This window comes from Lissotriton helveticus, chromosome 11 (genome assembly GCF_964261635.1).
Source record: "Lissotriton helveticus chromosome 11, aLisHel1.1, whole genome shotgun sequence".
NCBI classification, from domain to species: domain Eukaryota; kingdom Metazoa; phylum Chordata; class Amphibia; order Caudata; family Salamandridae; genus Lissotriton; species Lissotriton helveticus.
The window spans coordinates 1,130,826,435-1,130,839,747 of record NC_136072.1 but is presented as its reverse complement, the minus strand read 5'-3'; the positions used below and the strand labels follow the sequence as shown (position 1 = coordinate 1,130,839,747).

General features: G+C 54.4%; 1 protein-coding gene across 3 annotated transcripts in view; it reads left to right on the top strand.

Moving 5' to 3' along the window:
- Nucleotides 1-13,313, top strand: part of YDJC (YdjC chitooligosaccharide deacetylase homolog) — a 149,648-nt gene that overhangs the window by 12,188 nt on the left and 124,147 nt on the right. The window contains exon 1 of one of the 3 annotated variants that reach the window (XM_078667874.1): nucleotides 7,975-8,161. The exons of the other annotated variants lie outside the window; for them this stretch is intronic. The gene's annotated coding sequence lies outside the window, so the exon portion shown is untranslated. Of the gene's footprint in view, nucleotides 1-7,974; nucleotides 8,162-13,313 lie in introns of those variants that run through there. 3 annotated transcript variants of the gene reach the window in all.

Here is a 13,313-nt window from a genome sequence, read left to right as displayed (position 1 = left end):
CTGCTCCAACCAGTACTGGAGCATGCTCCAGGATTGGTTGGTTTTGTATGCAGGAAGTAAACCACCTTCCTTCTTGCCCAGCGTCTGGAAAAGGGGAGAGGAGAAAGGCAACATATTGGTGGGTGTTATGGCATGCTGTGCCTCACCGATTTTCAAAGTTCCTAGCCGCCACTGTGTGCCCCTCTCCATGGCTGTGGGGCTCTTTTGGGCTGAAGTGCATTTCATGTTGCTGATGCTCACTCAGGTTGCTATCTCGCTTGCTTGCCCACTGATGCCTGTGGTGCTGTCTTGGGTTTCTGCCTCCCTCTCTAACAGCAACACTCACTTTGCCAGTGACCCCTCCTTGATGCCTTACATCCGCTCATGAGTGGTTGCATTGTCTTGGATGCACTGGCCACTTGTCTCTGGGCCCAACCACTGGCTCAGAATGTTGCAAATGTCTGAGCTATGCTCACCATACCGCTCACTTGGCATGGTTCCAGGGCTGCCATTGTAAACCCTCTACCTGGGCTGTGCTCTCTAAGCTCTGGTTGAGTGTTGTCTTTAGCTAAATTGCTGTGTCCTCTTGGGCTACTTTGTCGTGCATAGGTCTCATTCTGGAACTGTGGCCGAACTGGCTTGGACTGACTGCTCACTCAGCCTATTGCTCTCTATGGCACTTTGACTTGTGCCTGCTGCTCTTAGTCTGAGCTGCTCCCTGTCTAGGCCCGGCTGCTCCTTTCGCTGTCGAGGCCCGGCTGCTCCTCCTCTCTCTGTCGAGGCCCGGCTGCTCCTCCTCTCTCTGTCGAGGCCCGGCGGCTGCTCCTCCTCTCTGTCGAGGTCCGGCGGCTGCTCCTCCTCTCTGTCGAGGCCCGGCTGCTGGTCCTGCTCTCTGTCGAGGCCCGGCTGCTGCTGCTCCTCCTCTCTGTCGAGGCCCGGCTGCTGCTGCTCCTCCTCTCTGTCGAGGCCCGGCTGCTGCTGCTCCTCCTCTCTGTCGAGGCCCGGCTGCTGCTGCTCCTCCTCTCTGTCGAGGCCCGGCTGCTGCTGCTCCTCCTCTCTGTCGAGGTCCGGCTGCTGCTGCTCCTCCTCTCTGTCGAGGCCTGGCTGCTGCTGCTGCTCCTCTCTGTCGAGGCCCGGCTGCTGCTGCTCCTCCTCTCTGTCGAGGCCCGGCTGCTGCTGCTCCTCCTCTCTGTCGAGGCCCGGCTGCTGCTGCTCCTCCTCTCTGTCGAGGCCCGGCTGCTGCTGCTCCTCCTCTCTGTCGAGGCCCGGCTGCTGCTGCTCCTCCTCTCTGTCGAGGCCCGGCTGCTGCTGCTCCTCCTCTCTGTCGAGGCCCGGCTGCTGCTGCTCCTCCTCTCTGTCGAGGCCCGGCTGCTGCTGCTCCTCCTCTCTGTCGAGGCCCGGCTGCTGCTCGAGGCCCGGCTGCTGCTCGAGGCCCGGCTGCTGCTCGAGGCCCGGCTGCTGCTCGAGACCCGGCTGCTGCTCGAGACCCGGCTGCTGCTGCTCCTCCTCTCTGTCGAGGCCCGGCTGCTGCTGCTCCTCCTCTCTGTCGAGGCCCGGCTGCTGCTGCTCCTCCTCTCTGTCGAGGCCCGGCTGCTGCTGCTCCTCCTCTCTGTCGAGGCCCGGCTGCTGCTGCTCCTCCTCTCTGTCGAGGCCCGGCTGCTGCTGCTCCTCCTCTCTGTCGAGGCCCGGCTGCTGCTGCTCCTCCTCTCTGTAGAGGCCCGGCTGCTGCTGCTCCTCCTCTCTGTCGAGGCCCGGCTGCTGCTCGAGGCCCGGCTGCTGCTCGAGGCCCGGCTGCTGCTGCTCCTCCTCTCTGTCGAGGCCCGGCTGCTGCTGCTCCTCCTCTCTGTCGAGGCCCGGCTGCTGCTGCTCCTCCTCTCTGTCGAGGCCCGGCTGCTGCTGCTCCTCCTCTCTGTCGAGGCCCGGCTGCTGCTGCTGCTCCTCTCTGTCGAGACCCGGCTGCTGCTGCTGCTCCTCTCTGTCGAGACCCGGCTGCTGCTGCTCCTCCTCTCTGTCGAGGCCCGGCTGCTGCTGCTCCTCCTCTCTGTCGAGGCCCGGCTGCTGCTCCTCCGGTCTGTCGAGGCCCGGCTGCTGCTCTTTCTGTCTCTAGTTTTTGTTGTGCTTGCTCTGACTGGGCCTGTGATGCGTTCTCCACCCACCCACAACCTGTTGACGCTCCCAGGCTAGGGTACTGCCAACGATTGACTGCGCTGCTCTCTTTTCACTGCGCTGCTAATGCAAGCCAAGGTTTTTGTGGCACTCGATCAGACTATGATCTGGCAGTGTTCCCCATTGCTTGCTTCGAATTCCAGGCTGTGCTCCCAGTCTCTCTGGCCACTGTGTTCTTCACACTCGTATGCTTGCTTGGATTCTGCAGGCACTCTTCCCTCAGACATCCCAACCATGCTCGGGTGAAGTGAGCTGCCTGGGTGGAGCTCTCTTGGATCGCTGTGCCCACACAGGCACAGTTCTGTAGGGTAAGGGTGCAAGGCACACACAGGATTGTTTTGCTTTTTGGGTCAAGCGTTCGAGACATATTGTATATACTTTAGTATCTACTTATATGTGTATGCACTTTGTGGGCTCAGGAGATCAGCCCTAGGACTTGTCTGCTTCCAGGTCAGCAAAATACCAGAATTGCTTTCTTCTGAGGGACTTTATTTTTTTTATTTTTCTGGCAACTGCCTCTATTTAACTTTCCTGATAGAAAACGACCAGCAGAGGTCAGTAAAATGCCAGAATCACTTTAGCATTCTCTAGATTCCAGTCCATAGAAATTGTCTTCCACAAGCACCTGCAGACAATAAGATTTTTTACAAATCTTGTATTTTCAGTGATATGACCACCAAAGGCCCTGATTCTATATTAAAAACAGAGCTTTGGATTATACCATTTCCCGCTGTAAGGCAATATTTCACTCCATGTGTTCCCATACTTGCCGTGTCACGCAGTTTGGTGCTTACTTTCCCTCTGTGTTAAAGAACAGTAGATGTTACAGCACCCAGGCTAATGTGCTGCATGGCTAAATACATATAAGGTCCTGAAGGCGAGGCCACTGCATTGCAAATGCTTGTTTAATATAGATCTTAATTGGGTTTTTCAAGCAATGCAAATCTTCACATAACTGCAGAAAAGTATCTCTGGTATATAATGGTTTCATAGCAGATAGTTGTGGCAGTAACGCCAAGAGGAAAAATAAATGCGGGAAAAACAAAAGAAATGTAACCAATGTCTGTGCGCTATATAGAGGCAGAAGAGCAAACCAAGACCATAACAATAAACCCGGGTACCCTGCTCCCTAGGCCTTTATTACCCCATGCTATATAAAACATTCTCGCGATAGAAAAGCCGGCGCATATGACAGGCATTTATCAGGAAGCCATGAGATGCTGTTACTCATTAACTGCCTGTGTTCGCTTCGGAAACCTGAAATGCTCCTGTGGATGACGTCCGCTTCTTTGGCAACCTTTCCCGTGGAAGCCTGTGTGGTAATTATTCTCTTAATCCTACATTTCACGTGGGTATTTGTCGGGTACATCCTCCATAGCCAGCAAAAAGTTGCCACATGATTGTGTGACGGGCCCCTGCATGTCTGCTTGTGTGCTTGGATCCTTGTCGCAACCTCAGAGTATGCCCTTTTCTGAACCAGTGCCAACTACCTCTGTGTGCAGGGAGCCTGTAGTACCACCCAAGCAATGGCAGAAGGCCTTTTAGCTAGCGCCAAGGCCCAGTCCTAAAAGCTAGGTAATTATGCACCACCTCCCAAGTGGTGGCACTACTAGGCCTTGTAGCTAGCGCTAAAGCCAAGCTCAAGAAGCTAGTGACTTATGTACCACCTCCCAAGTGGTGGCACTACTAGGCCTTGTAGCTAGTGCTAAGGCCCAGCCCTAAAAGCTAGGTAATTATGCACCACCTCCCAAGTGGTGGCACTACTAGGCCTTGTAGCTTGTGCTAAGGCCCAGCCCAAGAAGCTAGTGAAGTATACACCATCTCCCAAGTGGTGGCACTACTAGGCCTTGTAGCTAGTGCTAAGGCCCAGCCCAAGAATCTAGGGAAGTATGTACCACCTCCCGAAAGATGGCACTAAGCCTTTTAGATGGCGCGAAGGCTCAGTCCAAGAAGCTAATGAATTATGTACCACCTCCCAAGTGGTGGCACTACTAGGCCTTGTAGCTAGCGCTAAGGCCCAGCCCAAGAAGCTAGTGAATTATGTACAACCTCCCAAGCGATTGCACTAGGCATTTTAGCTAGTGCTAAGGCCCAGCCCAGGAAGCTTGTGAATTATGTACCACCTCCCAAGTGGTGGCACTAGGCGTTTTAGCTGGCACTAAGGCCCAGCCCAAAAAGCGAATGAGAAATTCATTACAAGTGCTCAATCATTGTCCCAACAGTCACATAAGCTGGTTCAATGCCCGTTGTGCACCAGAATGCTCATTGTTGTGTTCTGTTTTGGTTTGCTGCCACCATGTTTACTCGAGCTGCGCTGTTCACTTGAGTTCTGGCATCTTTGGTACTCGCTCGGGCTTCAGTGTGGTCAGGCATCATGAACCTCACTCGGGCTGCGAGACGTTCCTCTGGACTCCTATGCTGTGGCCCTATCTTGGGCTCTAGTGCTGTGGTGAGTCTTAAGAAGACTTAGGCACTCTCACTGCTGTGTTCTCCAGGCTCTTGTTAAAATTGTGCTTGCTTGAACTGGGCTGACTGTTGTATGCACTCTGTCACCCACAGTTGGGGGATTGGGTGGGGGGACGTCCATCTCTTTCTTGCTTCCTTGGATTACTTCCCCACACAGACTGCATAGCTCTGTTGGCTCAGGCTCCCAGGCACTCACTCAGACAGCCATGCTGGTTTGCGCTTCATGGTCATGTTGCTCGTTGGCACTGTATTGTTGCGTTGAGGTTAGACCGCTTTGTTCATGCCCATGCTTCAGCTGGCTGGACTTGTTAGTAGATGCCATCACCATGGTGCTTGTTTGTGATGTGGTCCTCTGTAGGGCTCCCTCGCTTGGTGCTTGCTTGGGTCCTGACATGATGCTTGCTCAGGCCGACATATTCTCTTGAGCTCTAATGCTCACTTGAATTGCAATGCTTTTGAGGTCTTGGGAAGTTGCTTGGGTTCCTGGTCTCTTTTAGATTTCAGGATTGTTTTGCTTGCTTGGCTGCTGAACTTTTGTGCTGTGGTGCATGGTCTTTTATTGAGCTACTGTGGGCTGTTGTGGTCGCCCACGCAGCAACGCTATGTTATGCTCCAGTGCTGTTGTGCATACTCGGACCATGGTGTCTGGTGTGTTTTTTTTTTTTATATTGATGCCCCCTTCGGCTCCATTGCCATCCCGGAATTCAGGGTTGTGTTGTTTGCTTGGGCAGCAGTTCTCTATTGTGTGCTGGCACAAGGGTGCTTGCTGGGCTGCAGCACACTCTCGGTCTATGTTGGTGTTGTGTTCGCTTCACCTGCTGGACTGGCTTGGCTCCAGTGCCATGGTACTTGGTTGCTTTGCTTCAGTCCCTTCTGCTCCAGTACTGTGGTGCTCTTTTGGGGTGTGGTACACTTACACTTCAGTGCTCACTTGGGGGGGGGGAGGGGGGAGAGGGGTGTGCAATCTTGGAATCCAGCATGGTGATGCTTAATTGGCCTCAAATACTGTGTTGCTTTCTTGAGTTGCACCAATTTCTTGGCCTCCAGTCAAGTGGTGGTTATCTCGATTTTGGGGCACACTTGTGCTCTGTCTTCCCCTTGGACTGTGGTCCTTTCTTGGGGTTCTGCATTGTGGTACTCGCTTGAGCTACAGCGCCCTCTTTTGACATGGTGTTTGCTTGACCTTCAGCCCTCTTGCGCTCTGGTGCTCGCTTATGGTGTAGCAATCTCTTGGGTTCTGACGCAGTGGTGCTTGCGTGGACATCTATACTCTCTTGGGCTTAAGAACCCCTGTGCTCGCTTGGACGGCAGCTCCTCTCAGTCTTTGGCATTATGCTGTTTGCTTGAGCTGCAGCACTCTCAGGCTCTAGTGCTTGCTTAGGATGTAGCAATATATTGGGCTCTGACCAGTTGTGCCTGTGTGAACATCTGAACTCTCTTGGGCTCCAGAACCACTGTGCTCACTTAGACTGGAATTCCTCTTGGTCTCAGGCGTTATGGTGTTTGCTTGGGCTACAGGGCACTTTTTGGCATGTTGTTTGCTTGAACTTTAGCACCCCCAGGCGCTGGTGCTCCCTTCCATTGTAGAAATTTCTTGGGTTCTGACGCAGTGGTGCTTGCGTGGACATCTATGCTCTCTTGGGTTCAATAACCCCTGTGCTCGCTTGGACGGCAGCCCCTCTCGGTCTCTGGCATTTTGCTGTTTGCTTGAGCTTCAGCACTCTTGGGCTCTAGTGCTCGCTTAGGATGTAGCAATCTCTTGGGCTCTAACGCAGTTGTGCCTGTGTGGACATCTGAACTCTTTTGGGCTCCAGAACCACTTTGCTTGCTTAGACTGGAATTCCTCTTGGTCTCAGGCGTTATGGTGTTTGCTTGGGCAACAGTGGACTTTTTGCCATGGTGTTTGCTTGAACTTTAGCACTCCCAGTCTCTGGTGCTCGCTTACAGTGTATCAGTCACTTGGGCTCTGATGAAGTAGTACCTGCGTGGACTTCTGCGCTCTCTTGGACTACAAAACCACTATGCTCGCTCAGACTGCAATTCCTCCCGGTTTCTGGCGCTGTGGTGTTCTCTTGAGCTTAGGCTCTGGTGCTCGCTAGGGATGTAGCAATCTCTTGGGCTCTGACACAGTGGTGCTAGCTTGGGCATCTAGGCCCTCGGGCTCCAGAAGTACTGTGCTCGCTTAGACTGCAATTCCTCTCGGTTTCTGGTGTTAAGGTGTTTGTTTGTTATGCAGCACTCTTTGGCTGAGATGATCACTTAGGATGTAAGGATCTCCACCATGCTCGCTTGGACGGCAACTCCTCTCGGTCTCTGGTGTTATGGTGTTCGCTAGGGGTACAGCACTCTTAGCCTCTGGTGCTTGCTTACTGTGTAGCAATCTCCTGGACTCTGACGCAGTGGTGCTTGCTTGAACATCTGCGCTGTCTTGGACACCAGAACCACTGTGCTAGTTTCAAGTGCAATTCCTCTTGGTCTCTGGCGTTATGGTGTTCGCATGGGCTGCAGCACTCTTAGGCTCTGGTGCTCGCCTACGGTGTATCAGTCTCATAGGCTCTGACACAGTGGTGCTTGCTTGGACATCTGCGCTGTCTTGGACACCAGAACCACTGTGCTTGTTTCGAGTGCAATTCCTCTTGGTCTCTGGCGTTATGGTGTTCGCTTGGGCTGCAGCACTCTTGGGCTCTGGTGCTCGCTTACGGTGTAGCAGTCTCATGGGCTCTGACACAGTGGTGCTTGCTTGGATATCTGCGCTGTCTTGGACACCAGAACCACTGTGCTCGCTTCGAATGCAATTCCTCTTGGTCTCTGACGTTATGGTGTTCGCTTGGGCAGCAGCACTCTTGGGCTCTGGTGCTCGCTTACGGTGTAGCAGTCTCATGGGCTCGGACACAGTGGTGCTTGCTTGGACATCTGTGCTGTCTTGGACACCAGAACCTCTGTGCTCGCTTGAGCTGCAGTACTCTGAGGCTCTGGTGCTTGCTTATACAGTGTAGCAGTCTCTTGGGCTCTGGCATTGTGGTGCTAGCTTGGGCAGATGTGCTCGCTTGGGCACCAGAACCTCTGTGCTCGCTTGGGCGCAGCTCCTCTCGGGCGATGGCATTGTGTTGCTCTCTTGAACAGCGGCGTTTTCCTGGGTCCATCTTCGTGCTTCTCGGCGCTCTCCTGTGGCTGTGCTCTTGCGCCACAGTGGCCGCGCTCTTGCGCTACGGTGCCCGCTAGGGGCGTGCTCTTGGGCTGGTGTTAGATGTGTCACTGTCAGCCCGAGCAGCTGTTCGTAACCAGGGAGGGAAGGGGTGTGCCTCCACCTGCTGTCACCAGGCTCGGTGGAAAGTGCTTGTGTAAGAGCGCCGAGGCTCCGGGGGGCAGTGCAGGAGGTGGCAGTGCGTCAGGCCGGGTGTGTCTGCTGGCGGCAGCAGGAGGACTCCCCGCCTTCCAGATGTGAGGAGGAGCACTCTCCTAGAAGACCCTTCCGTGAAGTGAGGCGCTTCCTGCCAGGCTCGGGCCAGCTCACCAGAGACTTCCTCCCGGCTGCTCCCTTTCAAAAAGCGTGCGTACTTTTATCTTGTGTACTTTATCTTCTGTCTTTCATTTAAAAATGTCCATATCTTTGCAATCGCTGCCCTTCATGTGGTTGTAAACCTGGAAGGAAATGACAGCGCTGCCAGCATTCACGCCTGGGCGTGTGCGCGGCGAGTCCTTGCACATGTAGTGCTGAGACTCGAGTATTGGCGCTTTGCTGTTTAGAGTGGTGCAGTTAATAGTATCTGTGTGTGCAGCCTAAAGTGTAATGTGTAGATGTCTGCGTTCCTGGGGGGTAGCCACTGAGCCTTTTTGGGGAAGTGAGTTGGGCAGCTATATGGGTGCGGGGGGGGGGGCGGGGGGGGGTGGGGGGATGCACAGCTTTCCCTCTGTTGTCCTAAGCAACTCCGCACACCTGCATTTCGACTTCGAACGGCATCCCTGCTACACAGGGCCGGGTTGGTAAGGCGGGCGATGGGTTGGTATGGAAGTTGCAGCTGCGGGTCGCTCTTTAGGGCAGCCTGGTGGCCGAGTTGTGCTGTGTCTGTGCTGTTCAGATGCCGCCAGCGGCCCAGTGGGGTCTGAGCGGCCTTTCTGGGGGCAGATGGCCCCATTAGCGGTGCCATTCATTCCCAGTCTCTGGCTGGGCTGAGCCATTAATGTATGCAGATTGAGAAGGGCGGACTCACTTCTATTCAGGTGTGGTTCACCAATGGGAACTAATCAGTTTCTCAAAAGGTCCTGGCGACATTTGCATTTTGTTTTTATCTCAGTGAAGTTAATAAAACAGACCTCTTTTTGAGAATACCCTCAATCTCTTCATAATACTTAAAACACTGAAGCAGTGTTTTGCAAAAAGGCGTAATCCAATCCGAAAATATGGCCCCTTTTTTTTTTTTTTTTTTTTTGGGAGCCTAGACCTTTTACTGTATTCCTAGTTCTATTCATTTATTCCCAGTCCAACCCTGGCATTGCCCCCTGCAGCCATGGCCGGCAGTGGGAGTACCTGCAGGGCGGTGACGTGGGGAGGGGCAGGGTGGGGGGTAGTAATGTATGGATTATGGAGTTTTACAGGTTAGTAAACATTTAAATAAATAAAACGAATTTGATATGTAGAATGTTCTGAAGTGGGCACGCAGGCTCGTTCAAGGAGTGAATTTGAGGTAATTGGCTAGAGCTGAAATAGTTCTCATTGCAGAGAGCCATAGTCGCGTCCGCTCAGTGCCGCGATATTGTGTACTTTACTCTTTATTTGGAGGGGTTTCAATATTTCTACACTTGTAGCCTCCCTTGGGACACTGGGTCAGTGACCGGCAGCCTGTGTGTGCAGCGCCAGGTGATGGTTCAAGGGAGGGCAGCAGGGCATTTTGCCAGAATTGTCCATTGCTGGTGGCCGGTTTTGCGTTTCGAGATTTCATAATAACCTAAATGAACAGCATTTTAAATGCAACAATTGTAGAGTACATAAAGTAATAATGGTGGGCGTGTGGGCCCCCCTTTGAGTCCAGCTGGTCTGTGGGCCCCCTATTTGACTCCAACTGGTCTGTGAGCTTCCTTGCTCCCAGCTGGTCTTTAGCCCCCCTTTCCGCCCAGCTGGTATCTGCCCCCTCCTCCCTGGGGCCATCTGGTCTGTGCCGCCCCCCTTGATTCCAGCTGGTCTGTGGGCTCCCCTTCGAGTCCAGCTGGTCTGTGGGCTCCCCTTCGAGTCCAGCTGGTCTGTGGGCTCCCCTCTGCGTCCAGCTGGCTTGTGGGCCTCTTTTTAGGCCAGCTGTTCTGTGCCCCCCCTTCCTTTGAGCCCAGCTGGTCTGTGGACCTTCTTGCTTCCAGCTGGTCTGTGGTCCCCCGTTTGAGCATAGCTGCTCTGATACCAGCTGGTCTGGGTTCCTCCCTATGCGTCACAGGAGGGGGGCTCTGTGCCATCCTTGCGTCGAGAATGGGCTGTAGGCTACCTGTGTGTCCCGTGGTGGCCCCTCTACTTCGGGAGGGGCTGTGGCCTACCCCAGCGTCCAGCTTTGCCATGGATGACACATTTTTGGAAAGAGCGTCATTCTGCGACGGGCACATGATGGCCAGGCGCTCTGAAAAGCAGTGTGTGCCCCCCCTTCAGAGAGCCGCCCAGAACACCGCCCCCGGGGGCCCGCGCCTGGCAGAGGCCCAGCAGAAGCGGGGTGCCAGTCACCTTCTGACTGGGAGAGGCCCGGCCGTGTCCGGGAGGGGACAGCCGAGCAGGGCAGTGTTTACACGAACAGCAGGGATCCGAGACCGAGAAGGGCCCGCGCAGGAGCACCTCAGGGTATCCGTCCACTCGCAGAAGCACCTCAGGGTATCTGTCCACTCGCAGGAGCACCTCAGGGTATCTGTCCACTCGCAGGAGCACCTCAGGGCATCTGTCCACCCGCAGCAGCACCTCAGGGCATCTGTCCACTCGCAGGAGCACCTCAGGGCATCTGTCCACCCGCAGGAGCACCTCAGGGCATCTGTCCACCCGCAGGAGCACCTCAGGGCATCTGTCCACCCGCAGGAGCACCTCAGGGTATCTCTCCACCCGCAGGAGCACCTCCGGGCATCTGTCCACCAGGGCATCTGTCCACCCGCAGGAGCACCGCAGGGCATCTGTCCACCCGCAGGAGCACCTCAGGGCATCTGTCCACCCGCAGGAGCACCTCAGGGCATCTGTCCACCCGCAGGAGCACGTCGGGGCATCTGTCCACCCGCAGGAGCACCTCAGGGCATCTGTCCACCCGCAGGAGCACCTCAGGGTATCTGTCCACCCCCCGGAGCACCTCAGGCGCTGCTGGAAGCCGAGGGCATCTGTCCAATCCCCCCACACCCCCGGAGCACCTCAGGCGCTGCTGGCTGCCAAGGTAATCTGTCCACTGGAGCACCCAAGGCACTGCTGGCAGCCAAGGGCATCTGTCCACCCCCTGGAGCTCCTCAAGTGCTGCTGGCTGCCCAGGGCATCTGTCCACCTCCCCCGAGCACCTCATGCACTGCAGGCTGCCTTCCTTTTTTTTTTTTTTTTAGGTTGAAGCCTAAAGACTTCTTATGGACATTTTGAAAGTTTCCCTGGGAATGCATTCCTCCCACTGATTACCATTGGCTTTGTGTCCGGGAGGGGACAGCCGAGCAGGGCAGTGTTTACACGAACAGCAGGGATCCGAGACCGAGAAGGGCCCGCGCAGGAGCACCTCAGGGTATCCGTCCACTCGCAGAAGCACCTCAGGGTATCCGTCCACTCGCAGGAGCACCTCAGGGTATCTGTCCACTCGCAGGAGCACCTCAGGGCATCTGTCCACCCGCAGCAGCACCTCAGGGCATCTGTCCACTCGCAGGAGCACCTCAGGGCATCTGTCCACCCGCAGGAGCACCTCAGGGCATCTGTCCACCCGCAGGAGCACCTCAGGGCATCTGTCCACCCGCAGGAGCACCTCAGGGTATCTGTCCACCCGCAGGAGCACCTCCGGGCATCTGTCCACCAGGGCATCTGTCCACCCGCAGGAGCACCGCAGGGCATCTGTCCACCCGCAGGAGCACCTCAGGGCATCTGTCCACCCGCAGGAGCACCTCAGGGCATCTGTCCACCCGCAGGAGCACGTCGGGGCATCTGTCCACCCGCAGGAGCACCTCAGGGCATCTGTCCACCCGCAGGAGCACCTCAGGGTATCTGTCCACCCCCCGGAGCACCTCAGGCGCTGCTGGAAGCCGAGGGCATCTGTCCAATCCCCCCACACCCCCGGAGCACCTCAGGCGCTGCTGGCTGCCAAGGTAATCTGTCCACTGGAGCACCCAAGGCACTGCTGGCAGCCAAGGGCATCTGTCCACCCCCTGGAGCTCCTCAAGTGCTGCTGGCTGCCCAGGGCATCTGTCCACCTCCCCCGAGCACCTCATGCACTGCAGGCTGCCTTCCTTTTTTTTTTTTTTTTAGGTTGAAGCCTAAAGACTTCTTATGGACATTTTGAAAGTTTCCCTGGGAATGCATTCCTCCCACTGATTACCATTGGCTTTGTGTTTTGTAACTCACAGTTGCTTGCTTTCTATTTGCTTGTTTTGTTTTAGGCTGTCCAGCGTGAGTTAGTCCCTCCTGTGGAGCATAGCCCGTTAACTATATTCTTCCATTAGTGCTCACTTTATGTAAACCGACCTTTGCATTTTTTTTTTTTACCTCGTCACATTTGCTGTGCATTCAAAGACAGGGAGCAAATGTCAGGCTCTGTGTTTTGTCTTCAAGATGAGGATTTATGTGACAATCTTGGTGTCCACTCCAGTTCTGAAAGGAAAGGCTTTTTCCTAGCACACAACAAAATTTAATTGTCTTTAAATGTACTGCGCAGATATTTCAGAGTATATCAGAATTAGGAAAGCACAAGTGAAGCACAGTTTCTTGTTATATTTCTAAAGTGTGGTGGAAACCAATATTTTAATACGACTTAAGCAAATTAGTACAGTAGTTGTTGACATTTCCACTCTTGGTTTGTGAGCTGTATAGTTTTATCAGTAAAACTGTAGGTCTGTGCAAATATAATGGGCATTTAAATCGAAAATGTGTTTTCTGTAATGGTAGTGTGCTACTACACCATGCATACTCTACTCTACACCACAACACGGTACTCCACTCTGTTCCACTCTACGCCCCTCCACTCCCCTCAATTCTATGCCACTCTGACACGCCCCTTTCACTGTACGCCACACTTCTTCCTGTACGCCACACTTCTTCCTGTACGCCAAGCCCCTTCATTGTGCGCCACGCCCCTTCAGTCCCCTCTGTGACGCTTTACTCCACTCCACTCCATGCTATGCCACTCTACTCTGACGCTTTACTCCACTCCACTCTAGGCTATGCAACTCTACTCTGACACTTTACTCTATGCCACTCTACTGTGACGCTTTACTCTATGCCACTCTACTGTGACGCTTTACTCTATGCTACGCTCTCTAATCTGACCCTTTACTCTTCACTACGCCACTCTACTCTGACCCTTAACTCCACTCTACTCCACTCGGACCCTTTATTCCATGCCACTCTACTATGATGCATTCATGCACTCTATGCCCCTCTAGTCTGACACTCTATGCCACTCCAGTCTGACACTCTATTCTACTCAACTCTACGCCACTCCAGTTTACAACACTTTATTCTATGCCTCTCTAGTCTACGAGACTCTATTCAACTCCACTCCACT